This window comes from Camellia sinensis, chromosome 9 (genome assembly GCF_055761805.1).
Source record: "Camellia sinensis isolate YWXY chromosome 9, ASM5576180v1, whole genome shotgun sequence".
Taxonomy (NCBI): domain Eukaryota; kingdom Viridiplantae; phylum Streptophyta; class Magnoliopsida; order Ericales; family Theaceae; genus Camellia; species Camellia sinensis.
The window spans coordinates 191,062,751-191,077,624 of record NC_138969.1 but is presented as its reverse complement, the minus strand read 5'-3'; the positions used below and the strand labels follow the sequence as shown (position 1 = coordinate 191,077,624).

Here is a 14,874-nt window from a genome sequence, read left to right as displayed (position 1 = left end):
GAATTTTTTGTTCCAAGTATAATTTCTTCTTCTCCTCATTGCACGAATTTTTATTATTACATGAAAAATGTCAATCTAACTTTGCTTTAAGTAGGAGGGAAAACACGAAGGATAAAGATTTTCCTTTCCTTTTACCTTATTAATTTCAAGTTCCACACAATGCCTTGATAAAATTACGAAATTCCACTGTATTTCCCTAGTAGATGGAAAGAATGTAGAGTGTCAAATAAATTAGTTGGTTTTGAGGAAGACAAACGTAGCTTCAAAAAAGAGGATCCCCAAATGAGGTGTTAGCTACATTGAGTGAATATGAATACTCCTTTCCTCGAAAGATACTTTTAATCATTCTCATGTTTTTAATGGTTTTCAAAGGAGTTTCTTTTAGGTGTTAGCTTGATGCAGTAGTATGCATAGATCAAAACTCAGTTGCCATCTTCATTTCACATCCTGTCAACTGCAGAGTCTATTCACCAAACGGAAGAAGTTGCTTTATGTTATTCTTACATTGCACTGTTCAAATATCATGCAGTTTTGAGAGAGAAAGAGAGAGAGAGCAAGATGAGTGGAGCAGTTCTGGTGGCTGTTGCTGCAGCAATGGGTAACTTTACTACAAGGATGGGATAATGCTACTATTGCTGGTAATTTATTCTTTCATTTATTTTTACTCTTTTTTATTGTATTGTTATATTATGGATCACAACTAATAAATTTTGTGCTTTTGAATCCCCAGGCGTTTTATTTCTTTACAGTAGGAATTCAAAATTCGTTTTTATCTTCGATATTTTCAGAAACAAAAACAATAAAAAAACACCCATTCATCAACTTATCTTTTTTATTTTACGGTTTTCTGTAGGATTTTGGAGTTTCCTCAATACTTTTTTTTCCTTCTTTTTCATTCTTTTGATTTTCTTGTGTGATTGTACTCATGTTGTGCCTCCTCTCTACTTTATCTATTACAATCTTCTTTGTTGCTTATCAGAAAAAATAATAAAGTGTTTCCAATAGAAGTGTTTCAGCAAATCAATTTGTCAAACAAAATTTTCATTTTCCCAATTTTTGAGAATAGAATATGAAAACAAAAATGATACCAAACACACCCTGAATTTTACCAGTACTATAGAAATTCACACCTATAAATATCTATCACCTATTTCCAAGAAGTCGAGAAACTTTAATGTCTCAAATCATAAATAAATTGTTTTAACAAAAAAGCCACTCAAGTAGATGAAGTTTTAGAATTGATAAGATGAGATTTTTTTATTGTAGCCTTGGACTCAATCTACTCCTCCTTTTAAACCCTTATTCAGTAAGGACTAAACTAGGCATGCTTTCCTTGGATCTCATAGAAGATTGTTCATGTCAACACAACTTAGCTGAAAATAATTTTCTATGCGACTATCACCCCACATTTCTTAGGTAGAAGATGAATCTTGCACTACAATTGATGTTCTTTTAGAAATTTTGATCATATAAAAGATTTAAAATAAACAACACTGTCAATTTGATGCATCAATTTGCACGTAGTAAAAAACAAAAAATTGACTTCAAATTACAATTCCATCTAGTTTAGGTCCTAATTTGAATAAATTACATCAATTTTCAAAATGATTTGTACTAAATACATACACAAACAAATGATTTTCTTGCATGGACTTTGTAGAGTAGAGTAGACCCAATGGAGGATTGGGAGGATTGGGATGTTTTGGGATGTTTAGAATTGGACTAAATGGGCAGTGTGTTCAAACTCCTTTTCCAGTGGTGACAACTATTTTAAGGTTTTCATCAAACGAACAATTATATGTAGTAAATAAAAATTTAATTCCACTCATACCTGTGTGGAGTTGCCCCTGCTTCTATAGGAATCACATTTGCTCCACAGAAGTGCAGGTTTTTTGGTGGAATTCCTCCTCATTATCTGTTTACTTTTTGTAGGGTTTTGATTACTTAATCATTTGTTGCATAACCTTCTCTTTCAAAATGATGCATATGCTATGTGGGCATAAGCAAAGCTTTGGCATCCACATGCTAGTTAGGCTGACTGAAAAATTAATTCTTACTTTTCCAAGATAAGGAAATGCAGTAGTCTCAAATGTGTCTGTCAATGCACAAATTCTGCCATGATGCTGATTGGTGAATGTTGCTGTTGCCTTATCTGATCATCCAAATTTAATAAAATTTTACCTTGTCATCATCTTCTTTAAATTGATTACTGATGGATGTGTGAAAGATAGGATTAGAAATGAATATATGCGCGAAATGGTAGGAGTACTATCAGTTGAAGATAAGTTGAGAGAGAAGATGCTAAGATGATTTAGTCATGTATAACAAAGACCTATGGATTCAATTGTAAGGAAGAGTTAATTGTAATCACATATTAGTATTCTTCTCACAATTCTTTATGATGGACACTCTGCATGTGAGTTCCTACAAATAAATTTGTGTATTCTACAATCCAAGACAGGTAGGAACCCTTTAAGTCCAACCCTTCCCACTCTCATCAGACATGAAAAAATTCCCCAGGTATATTACAATAAGAGTTTATTACACTATTTTGGACTATACTGAATTCCATTGTTATTGTTATTATTATTATTATTATTATTATTATTATTATTATTATTATTATTATTATTATTATTATTATTTTTTGTGAGCAGGGAAAGCTTTGGTTTCTCCAATTGAGAGATATGCAGTTGTTCCTGATGACAACGTAAGTGTTCTTTCCACAGTTTTCATTGTCTTCATTACTGGTGTTTAAATAGTTGGTTTCTCCAAAAGATTATAATTTGCAACTGTTATCTATTTATTTGTAGGTCAAAAGGATAAATTTTGCCGAGGGGAAGATCTGATTCTAGAAGTAAGGAATTTGCAGCTTGATTTTTGAAATAGGCTCAAAATTGAGATCTTGTTGGAAATTTTTTATTTTTTGTAAGAGCATTTAAATATCCAATGTGTTGATTGGTGAATTTTAGATTTTATTTTATTATTTTATAGGATTTGGGTGAATTTTATAATTTAAATATGCTTTTATGAACATGTACAGTTTAATTATTCTTTGTAAAATATTGAATTTGATGGTTTGATCAATTTTTATTTTTATTTTCTGTTATGATGTTTTTTGTGAATGGAATGTAAATAATCAGCTCTTAGAGAGTGAGAGACGGCACCACCGTCGGAAAAAATAAAAAATTTTAATATTTTTATTAATTTTGTTATAGGTTTTACTTTTTGTGACGACATTATACTGTCGCAAAAAATAGAAATTTTATTATTTAAAATAAAAATTTTATTATTTTTTAATATTTTTTGCGACGGCATTACACTGTCGTAAAAAATAAAAAATTTCATATTTTTTATACTTTCTGCGACGGCACCACACCGTCACAAAAAACAGTGTTTTTTTTTTTTAAAAAAAAAGACTATTAGCGACGGTATTTTTTGCCGTCTCAAATAACATTTTTAGCGACGGTAAAATAGGGCCGTCGCAAAAAAGTTAAGAAATTTCAAACGTTATTAGCGACTGCACGGTGCCGTTGCAAAAAGGTAAAAATGCCATCGCAAAACATTAGCGACGGCACTTACCGTCGCAAAAACTCTTTTGCAACCCCTGCAGTTGCGACCCCCCTCTTGCCGTCGCAAAAAGTCATTTTGTCGTCGCAAAAAGTATTAGCGACGGCATTAGGAGTATTAGCGACAGTATTTTATCGTCGCAAAAAGTCAATTTTTTTTGTAGTATATTCTCAATGGCATGCAAGAGTTGGGTCATAGTTGATTAATTTCTAAATGAATTAATTGATATGTAACATTCAACTTTATTGAGAGTAACTTTAAATATTATCATTTTTTACTTTGTATTTAATAGATTATATTAATCAATATAATAGTTTGAAATAATGGTTTAACTAATTTTATACTAAGATCTAATCAATGTTTCAAAATTCTTGAAAATTGAAAAAAAAAAATGTTTGTTAAATTTATTTAATTTTCTCGTAAAAGGCTTTTTTTGCAACACTTAAATAAAAAATTATATTCAATTAGTAATGTATGGAAACTAACTCGGCATTTTTTTACATATATATTGGCTCCTCCCGGATAAAATTTTTGGTTTCGCCCCAGCTAACAAAAGGTCTGTTTGGTACAATTTTTATAAGTTGAAAGTTAATAATCAAAATTAAAAAGTAAAAGTATAAAAACATGGCTCCTAATCCATAAGTTATAAGCAGAAATTAAACCAAATGTTCTGACACATAATTTCAAAAAAGAAGAAGAGAGTTTTAAATAGCTCCATAAATTGCACGAAACAAGATCAAAATATATAAACAACATATAATTTTTGATTGGTTCAAAATAATAATCCCCTCATTTAAAAAATATATTTATCACATCTTTAAATTATTAAATGTCAAATCATTAGGCCATTTAAAAATTATTTCTTCATTCATTTTGTAACACCGGCTATTAGCCCAATGGTCTTTCACTCCAACATATAATTAAGGTTTTTAGGAATTAAATTTTTTTTCTTAAAAATAAAAATAAATAAATTGTAAAAAAAATATTAAGAGACCAATTTATATTGTCACAAGATTCCTAGCTAAAAAATCATTTTGAAAAGTCAAAAAGGCCTTCAGTAACAAATTTTAAAAATATTACTAATAAATAAATTTCTAGAGACAAAATGACTATGTGCCAAAAAGATTTATTTTTAAGACAAAAAATTTGATCCAAAAAATATAATAATTAATCATTATATATTTAATTTTGTCACTAAAAGTAAAATAAAAAAACTTTTAACAATTAAAATATTTTATCCCTAAAAAATAATTACATCTTAAAAATAATGACATCTTAAAAAGAATTACATCTTACATGTTTTTGTGTGAATACATCTTACATGTTACTAATAACAATAAGAGATAGGATTTTCTCCAGTTCTCATCTAGATTGGAGAGGCGTTGTCTAAATATATGGAACCTATTATAGGTCTCGTTTCAATAATCCGTACTCTTTTAAAAAAAAAAAAAACTATTTGTGTATGCCATTCATAAAAAAAATTATGTCAATTTGATAATCTTAGTATCTTCAATTTATGACATTTGTATTCAAAAAAATGAATGGTCTATTTTCAAAAACACACTTACTATTCATATTTTTTACACAAAAACAATAAAATGAAGATACTACAATTAACGAATAGACCTAATTTATTTTAGAAAAAGGTTTTCCTCCAACCCAACATGTAGGAGCTCCTACAACCCAAGCAATGTGGTATTCTATGATTGGTTAAGAGATTAAACATGTACTTGGAATCGTAATTATTTTAGGTAACTTGTGTATTATTTTTGTAATTATATTTTTATTAAAAAAATATATAATTTAATTTTGATAATTTTTGAATATATTTATATAGGAAAGTGCACGATCAAATTGTTTCAAAATTATATTACACAATTAATACCAATTGAAAATTTACATATATTAGACAACATTGTGTGTTGTAGAATATAGAAAAAATCACAACAAAAAATAAAAAAGCAAATAAGCGAACAAACAAACAAACAAAAGTGTCACTTTTTGTTTTTGTTTTTTATTTGGTTTTAGTAAACTTTTTTTCAGATTTTCCTTTACAAATATTTTAACTTTTAAGTAGAGGTGTTCACAGTTCGGATTTAGACGGTTTGCTGATCAGTTTAGACCCACCCGCATCTGTGCAGATTGGAAAAAAGACAACCAAAACAATCACCAGCAGTGCGGTTTGCGGTTTGTGCAGATAGGGTTCGTAGATGTGTGGGCGATTTGCAGATTAAACTTTTTTCTTTAAAAATTTATTTTTGAGTCTTATTTTTTTCCCATTTTGTAAATATTTATTTTGAGCCCCTTTCTCCCCATTTTCTAAAATGCTCCAACATTAATGACTAATGAATTAAAACTTATAAAATTAAAAACACAACAAAATCAATTCGTAACACAAACAAATCATTCAAAATCTTAAATCAAATCATAAACTAACACAACCACATATTTCAAAATTCTAAACTAGAACTCCATATTCATTAAAGAATTTAAAATTCCAAATTACACTTCATCTAGGACAAGTTCAGTTATCTAACGATAATAATATAATCAGTATTTATTTAGTTTCAGTTGATATAATATTATTAGCAAATGTAATGTTAGACTAAGTCAAAAAAAAAAGATGTTTTGTTTTGGACAAAAATATCTAGGTGGGATATAGGAATAAAATCAATGGTTAAGATAAAAAATAAAAAAATAAAAAGTGCGGGCGGGTGCTTGCGAGTACGGGTTAAACTCGCAACCCACAAACATGTCATATTTCAAACCGCATCTGTCCACATTGTATTTACGAAACCGCCTATTTGTATGCGGGTTGGGCGATTTTTATGAATCGGATAAACCGTTGCCCACCCCTACTTTTAAGTACATCTATTCATATAAAACTTTAATTATAATATAAAAAGGTTACTAAAGAATTTTTTTTTTTTTTGAAAAAAAAAGCAAATCATAAAACTCAAAAATTAAACAAAACAAACTGATTTTTGTTGATAAAATTTTACAGCACATAATGTTGTCTAATGTATGTAGTTTTTCTTTCTTCTTTTTTTTCGTATAATGGAAACAATGTACGTAGATTTTCAACTGGGTACTAATTGTGTAATACAATTGTGAAACAATTTGATCATGTAAAAATAAATAAATAATAATCAACATATGGGTCACCCAAAAATTACCAAAATTTTGAATTTTCAGAGAAAGATTTAATTACAAAAAAAAGAAGAAGAAGAAGAAGAAGATGAACAGGCTACCTAAAATAATTAGGATTCCAAATACATATTTCCTTGAATATAGTCTCTTGGCCATTCATAAAATGCCACATTATGTGGATTGAAAGAATTCCTACTTCTTGGATTAGAGGAAAACCTTCTCTTTTTTTTTTTTATGAACGATATATATAAAGAACTTTAAAAAATAAATAATTCATATTATTAAAACAAGAACCATGACAAAAATTCATAGACTGAGACAACATCTCTTCAATTCAAATGAAAATTAGAGAAAAGCCCATCCCTTAACTCGTGTGTTTAGTAGAGTCTGGTGGTTTGTTTAGTATTGTAGTAATAAAGTTAAATTATTGGACAAAACTGAGGTGCGCACTGCTGGAAAATGGACTTTTAGCGGCGTTTTAAAAACGCCGCTTAGGTAGTGAAAGCGTCGCTAATTATTTTTGTGACGTTTAGTACCAAACGCAAAGGACGCGGCCGTCGCTATAGCTTTATGGCGTTTGAAAAATGTCGTTATATTATTATAGGCGGCGTTTGTAAAAACGCCGCCAAATGTCCTGCCCTAATTGTACTGTGATGTCACTATGACATTTAACGACGTTTTGGAAACGCCGTTAAAAGCATTTATACATTTTAAAAATCTATCCGTTGGGGTAGGGATATAGTGACGTTCAAAAACGCCGCCATAGCCTTTATTTTTATTTTTTTTATTATAAAAATTGTGCTAATTTTATATGGTTGAAAAAAATACCTGTCATAAACAATTATTAAGAACTAATAATTGATGTTTATTAAAATAATAAATAAACTAAGTTTGAAAACAAAATTAAAAATAAAAAACAATGCAATAAGATGTGATACATGTACAATTACAGAATATATCTAGACACAAAATATATTAGAAATTCGTGAGGATTTATTTACAAAGTCAGGCTTGAGAACTTGTGCAGAAAGCAGAGAAGACAACCATACTCCTAATGACACAATACTAACCATACTCCTAATGACACAATACTGATAGTAACAAAAGCTTGGCCCAGTTCATAAACAAAAATTTCTTTCTGAACGAGGCAAACTTATATAGTCTCTGGGCCATTCATAAAATGTCACATTATGTGGATTGAAAGAATTCCTACTTCTTAAATTAGAGGAAAACCTTCTCCTTTTTTATGAACGATATATATAAAGAACTTTAAAAAATAAATAATTTAAATTATTAAAACAAGATTCATGACAAAATTTCATAGACTGAGATCTCTTCAATTCAGATGAAAATTAGAGAAAAGCCCATCCCTTAACTCGTGTGTTTAGTAGAGTCTGGTGGTTTGTTTATTATTGTAGTAATAAAGTTAAATTATTGGACAAAACTGAGATGCGTTATTGACTTCAGTGCACCATTGACGTCTCCTTCGTGCTTACTACCAAGAAAAATTATATTTTGATATCATATAAATAAAAAATTTATATATAATTTATATACATATAATAATATAGTTTATTATGAATTTTTTACTTTAAAATAAAATATTATTAAAGATAAATTTATTTATAATAATGATATTGTCACATTATTATTGTAAATTTTTTTGTATAATGTTTATGTATGAATAAATTATTTTTTATAATATTGGCTAAATTTATGCGGTGCTCTCACTAATTTTTTATTGGTTTACATAATAAAATTCATTATTTTTGTATTGACTTTTGGAAAATGAGAATAAGGGGGTCATTTGACATGTTAACAAATTGATGAACGAGTCAAAAATTATTCATCATCAATTAAAAAAATAGGGAGAAATTATATTTTTTTAAAAAAAATTAGGATTTGACCATTATAACAAAATAATTTTAATTTTATAAATTTAAACTCTAATTTTTTATTTATTTTTTCAATCCAAATCATTTATCATTTTTTGTTAAGTAAAATTGACAAAATATGATTATTTTAGCAACAATGATTCATCCCACTAAAAACATCACCACTAATAGCACTAATGCATTAAAAAAGTAAAAAAAAAAAAAAATACAACTCCAAGACCAAAACATCACATCATTAATGGCGGGACCCACTGCCACCTAATTAGTGGGAGCACTAATTAGTGCTCCCAAGCATTTTTCTTATTTTAGTCTATTTTGTAAGTATACATAAAATATCTAAAATATCTTTTCTAATTGAATTTAATGACTAAATATTTTTTCTTCAGTTTTGCTTAATGAAAATAGACAAAAGATTTAGATATAAAACAAATCAAAATATTAGGGTTTATTTTGTCATAAGAGTCAAATTCTGTAGTTATTTTTGTAATTATTATAAAAATATCTTAGGTTGGGTTTGGTATGGGTTTTTTTCGGTTATTTTAGCTACAAAAAGACAAAATACCCTAAAAAAATCAATAAGATAAAATGTCACATTCATATCATAATCATTTCATTTTTTTTTTCTTTTACAAAAGTCAAAAAAATAAAGAAATTCAATTCCAAACGAGACTTTTTAACCTCAGGTTAAAATAGTAAAAAAATCAACTAAAAAAGATATTTTTTTTCAAAATATATAATTTTTAATTCTGAAAAGAGCAATGATATATCTCTTAATTTTGAAATTCTAATTGAGCTCTAATGATGTGATAAAGAAAAAAAAATCAAAATATCACATCATGGTAAGACCCACTGCCATTAAAATTTATTTTTATTAGAATTTTCAATCATCTTTATTCTTAAAAAAAAAAAAATCAAAACACCACCCAAATTCTATTTTTTTATTTTTAAATAAATCTCAAACGCTAGTATATGGCACAATGTGAATATGAAAACGGTGGTGGTAGAGATCACTAATTTAGTGACTTTAAATTTATTATTAATGAGGTGACAAAGTAAAAAAAAAAAAAAAATCCAGACACAACACATACTGTGACAGTGAATGAGATCCACTACTACATTATTAATGATAGCTCTAATTAAAACTCCCCCTCATTTTCCATATAGAGGCCCCGTTTGGGAACAGACTAATTTAGTAATTTTTTGGCTATTTGGCTAAAATGGTAGGTAAAAAAAACTTATATGTTTGGGATGACTTTTTGGCTAATTACGAAAAGATGTGCAGAAAGTAGAGAGAAAAGAGAATGACTTTTTTGTATGAGTTGTTAACTTTTTGACTAAAAAAATAACTTTTTGACTTTTTAACTAAAACAATAAATTTCCAAACGGGGCCAGAATAGGACCTGTCCTACTACCAAACATGTGCTTGTACTAATAGTTGTTTGAAAAATACCTACGATACGACCAACGTGGAAATATAGCGGGTCGCACCGTACCTGAACAACCGTACCAACGACTTATTTTCACAATTCCATGTGCTTTCTTCTGTACGCAACGCAACAGACCAGTTTTCAAATGTTGGATTAGCTAATCCCGTTTCCTACCCTTGGTTTTAAAAAGCCTATGAACTCGGGGACCATTCTTTACAGTCATCTTGGACCCGACCACTACCCGGATCCTACATTTGACTTTCATTGTTACCAAGAATGATATTATTTGGGGAAATTATAAAGGAGAAATATTATTTGACTGTAAGTTTGAAAAAAAAAATTAATTAATGATAAAATTTATAATTTACAATTTATAATTTTTTAAGTGATTTTTTCATAAATTTGTAATTATTTAAAAAAGGTATCACTGATTTATAATTTTTTAAATTACAAACAAATAAAAAAAAATTACACAAATATAAAAGGATGCAACTGCATCCTTGTTTTTTTCGTAAGCTGCATCTCTTATGTTTTTGCTAAATTTTTGGAGTCTTATATACTGAATTGTAATTTTTTACCATATTATTTTGGATAAATTATACAAACCTTCTTTGAAATTTGAAAAAAAAAAAATACAATAAATCTATAATTACTATACTAGTTCATTTTTGGTAGGGTTAAATGGATCAGAATTAATGCAAATAGCACGAATACACAAAAATAAATAAAGTAAGATAAATTTTAATACAAAAGAGATAACAATATTAATTTTTTATTTATATGATTAACGAATTATTGGTAAAAAGTGAGCTAAGTGTTTGAGAGGGTAATTTATGTGATTAAATTGGACCGCACTAGGCCTACTAGGCCGAGCTTCTCATTTTTTAGGCTAGTGCTTGGACAGCGCGGTCCTAGACCGTTTAGGCACCAAGCTAGCCCCGAAGTAGGTTACAAAGGCTCTGACCCAGCTATCCAATGCTAGACCTTGTGAAGGGCTGAGGTGTTAATAGGAAAGTGGACCGGGCTAAAGGTGGCTCTACAGCGCACCGTCTTGCTTGAAGATTTACCTCGGTACTACCTTAGGCATTACGAAGAGTATTGGTTTGGTTGAGTGTGATACCAGCCGGGGTAAAAGGATTCAACCTATCTCGTTTGATTGAATGTGGAAGGGGTGTTTTAGGAGTAGGGATTATCCTTATGAGTATAATTCCTAGGAGGACTCTTATAAGGGGAGTTGGAGTCCTACTAGGATTGTGTCAAGTGGAATCTACAAAAGCTCATGACAGGACTTATATACAGGTATCACAATTCTTATCCTAGAATACACAGAGCTGTTGTGTCTATTGTCTATTTGCTGACTTAGGCATCGAAGAGGTTTCCGGCACACACCCGCTGACTAGCTCACGTTTGTATTTTCAAATGACAAAGCAACGACATTTGAAAGAATGCAAACTTGATCAACATGATTATACGAGAAGATTATTTCGTGCTCATACAATTAGCGCTGTCTGTGGGAAATCACACAAAGAATAAACCTTTTGATCAAGTTTCCTCTTTAATTGAGATCTATGGCGCACAATGAAAACTTACCACATTCTGCTATTGATGGACAGACCCCGAAGGGAGGTGGGAGCACGAAGGTTTACCTTTTATCTTACCTATGGCAGAATTAGATCCCCAGTGATGGAACCCACGGAGAGACACATGAGAGAGACAGGGCTCAAGCCCTCGTCACTCTCAATTTGGATCCTCAAGTTTTGGAAGAGCGTAAGGGAGTAAGACAAATTGATACGTAAGATGGTGGTAGACATGGAGACAATGAAGCGCTAGATAAAGGGCAAATGGGTGGCAACAGAAGAGGGGCGCAAAGGCAACACACGCTCATATCACTCAGAAGATCGTGATAAGCAAGTCATACCATCACAAACTGAAAGTAGAAGCCTCAAGACATGCGATACACAATTAAGGACTTCCAGGACTTGTTACTCTAGGTCTGAGAGAACGAGGACTAAAAGGTCTTATATAGAGGGAAGTAGTTATCGACCCTCGCATTCGCACCAAACGACATTTAGACACACGGAGTTGCCTAGGTCGGTGGACTTGTGGACAGTGCTAGAGGAAAGGGCTTGAAGGAGAGAAAACCCTTAGGCGCGTGACCCTCGCAGAGTCTCCGCACTACAACAGTTGGCTCCTAGAACACATGGGAGTGTTGAGGTTGGAATGCCAGAGCTGCGTCATGCCTATGAACCAGTAGACAAAGCATTAGCAAGGTTGTAGAGCTCGCCGTTCATTCCGGCGATAGAGAACACACCATTACCCTCAAGCTTTCACCAGTCCAAATTCACTACTTATGAGGGGAAGTCGGACCCCTACATGCACTTGAGCCAATTTCGCCAGGTTATGGCCGTGTATCGGCAAAACAAGGCTCTAATGTGTATCCTGTTTTCTTTCAGCCTTGGTAACCTAGGTTTAACGTGGTTTAAAAGGTCGCCAGAAGGAAGCATAGCTTCATGGGCGCAACTAGCGGAGGCATTTGTGACTAGATTCAGAAGCAACACCAAAACGCCAGTAGAAATTGACCAGCTTCTCTCTATAGACATGGGCGAGAAGGAAATATTGAGGTCTTACAATAACCGGTATTTGGAGACTTTTAATCAAATTGGAGATTGCCCCATAAACCTAGCTATCGTACAATACAAATGAGGTTTGCTGGTTGGCAATAAATTGAGGGATTCAATGAGGATGACTCCACCCCTCACAATGGAGGCCCTGATGGAAATAGTGCATCAGCACATCCGGGTAAAAGAAGATGTCGCGTGCACCAAAGCAAAAGTTGGCACAACAACAATGTTTGACAAAAAACCTGTGGCAAAAGTAAACACGATCGGATGGAAATCACAACTGAGCAAAAATGGGTGCGGTAGACGAGCCAACAGAGAGGACCCCTAAGTAAGGAAGTTGAAAGTCCGCACTGCCATCACCACGGTATTCAATAAACCTATCTACCAAATTCTTAGCAAGATACGCGACGAATCCTTCGTTTGGCGGCCTGTCAAGTTGGGAAAAGCACAGAGGGGCTATGATGATAGGTATCGTTGCACCTTCTATGATGAAAAAGGGCACCAAATTGAAAACTGTACGCCATTGAGGCAACATCTGAAGGAGTTAGCAGCCGCAAACCACCTGGACCAATATATTGAAGAGGGAACATAGCCGACCCCCCAAGACAGCAATAGGTCAGATGGGATGCCGGTCGATGGTCCTCCCCAAGGCGTAATCAACATAATACATGGGATCATCGAACCTGAACGGGTATATGAACTTAGAGGGATGATCAAAAAGGCTGAGTACTTGAGAAAGGTACTAAGTGCACAACCTACCGCGAAAAGGGAAAAAACAGAGGCAACGAACGTTATCTCTTTTTCTGACAAAGACTTGGCAAGATTACAAAGCCCTCACAATGACGCATTGGTGGTTACTCTGTGCGTCAAGAATTTCGACATCAAGCGGATCCTAATTGACCAAGAGTGATCATACGAGATAATGTACTACAAGACTTTCAACCAATTAAAATTGGAGGACAAAGACTTGACAACCGCAACATCTCCCTTAGTCGGCTTCAACTCCATGCCAGAGTGGCCGGTGGGCAAGATAATTCTTCCAGTCAAGGCAGGAACGATGACGAAACAGGTGGAATTTTAGGTATTGAAAGTCTCTTCCACTTACAACGTAATATTGGAAAGAACATGGTTACACGCTATGCGAGCGGTAGCATCGACCTACCATTAGGTGTTACGGTTTGTAACGACCCAGAACCGTATACTATGATTACCAGTAATTAATTATGTGTTAGCATGATTTAATTGAAGATTATCTGTTGAACTTAGAAGAATATCTGTTGAGATGAGAACTTTGGGACTGAAATTGATGGCCGTAATGGGTTCGGAAAACGAAATTGAACACGCCTATGTGATACCGGGAATTTGTAGAACCATTTGGGAAAATAAATTGAGAACTGAATTTCGTCTGATTCGTTAAGCCTTGTTTGGCTCAAGATAATGGCACAATTCTATTTTTATGGTATATATATATGTATATAGATAAAGATGTTGACCATGTTTTGACTCAAAACCAAAGAGAAGAAAAATCTGGAAAGGAGAGAGAGAGAGAGAGAATTCGTGAGAAAGGGGAAGAAGAGGAGGAAAAAGAGAATCAAGCTTAAATCTTCCTCAATTAAAGAATCAAGGTAAGGATCTTCTCTAAATTCTTGAAGTAAGGTTGATGCATCAATGATCTCATGATAAATAAGAGGATTGAAAGGGGAATATGTGTTTAATTTGAGCATGCATGGCATGAATAGATGATTTATGGTTATATTTGTCATATTTTGAGGAAGAACCTCCATGGATATGAAGAAATGAAGCTTTTACATGAATAGTTATGATTCTTCACTTTAAATCATGGTTTGCTCTTGTGCATGATGCATTTGGGTTTGTTTAGAAGCTAAAATGTTGAAGTCAAGTGGGTTCCAAGTGTTTTGGGACTTGGGTTTTCATCAATGTTGAAGTGTTTTTGCAAAAAGGAAAGGTTCAAGCTTGAGAAGAGTCCAGAATTTCAGATTTTCGCGCGGTCCGCTCGAGCGGAGGTATTCTCGCTCGAGCGTGAAAATAGGCCTCCCAGCAGTTTCGGAAAATTGTGCAGTCCGCTCGAGCAGACAAAGTGGCGCTCGAGCGGGGACCTCTTTTTCAGGAAATTTTGAGAGGTTGAATTACTTGATTTTACCATGTTATTGACATCATTTAGCATCTCATAATCATAAAATAGAGTAAAGA

At 32.2% G+C, this 14,874-nt stretch overlaps 1 long non-coding RNA gene across 1 annotated transcript; it reads left to right on the top strand.

The window, feature by feature from the left end:
- The first annotated feature begins 2,649 nt into the window (after positions 1–2,649).
- LOC145798913 (uncharacterized) lies at positions 2,650–3,104 on the top strand. The gene is made up of 2 exons (XR_014340788.1): positions 2,650–2,710; positions 2,814–3,104. It is a non-coding gene; the product is annotated as an uncharacterized LOC145798913 (long non-coding RNA).
- The last annotated feature ends 11,770 nt before the right edge of the window (positions 3,105–14,874 follow it).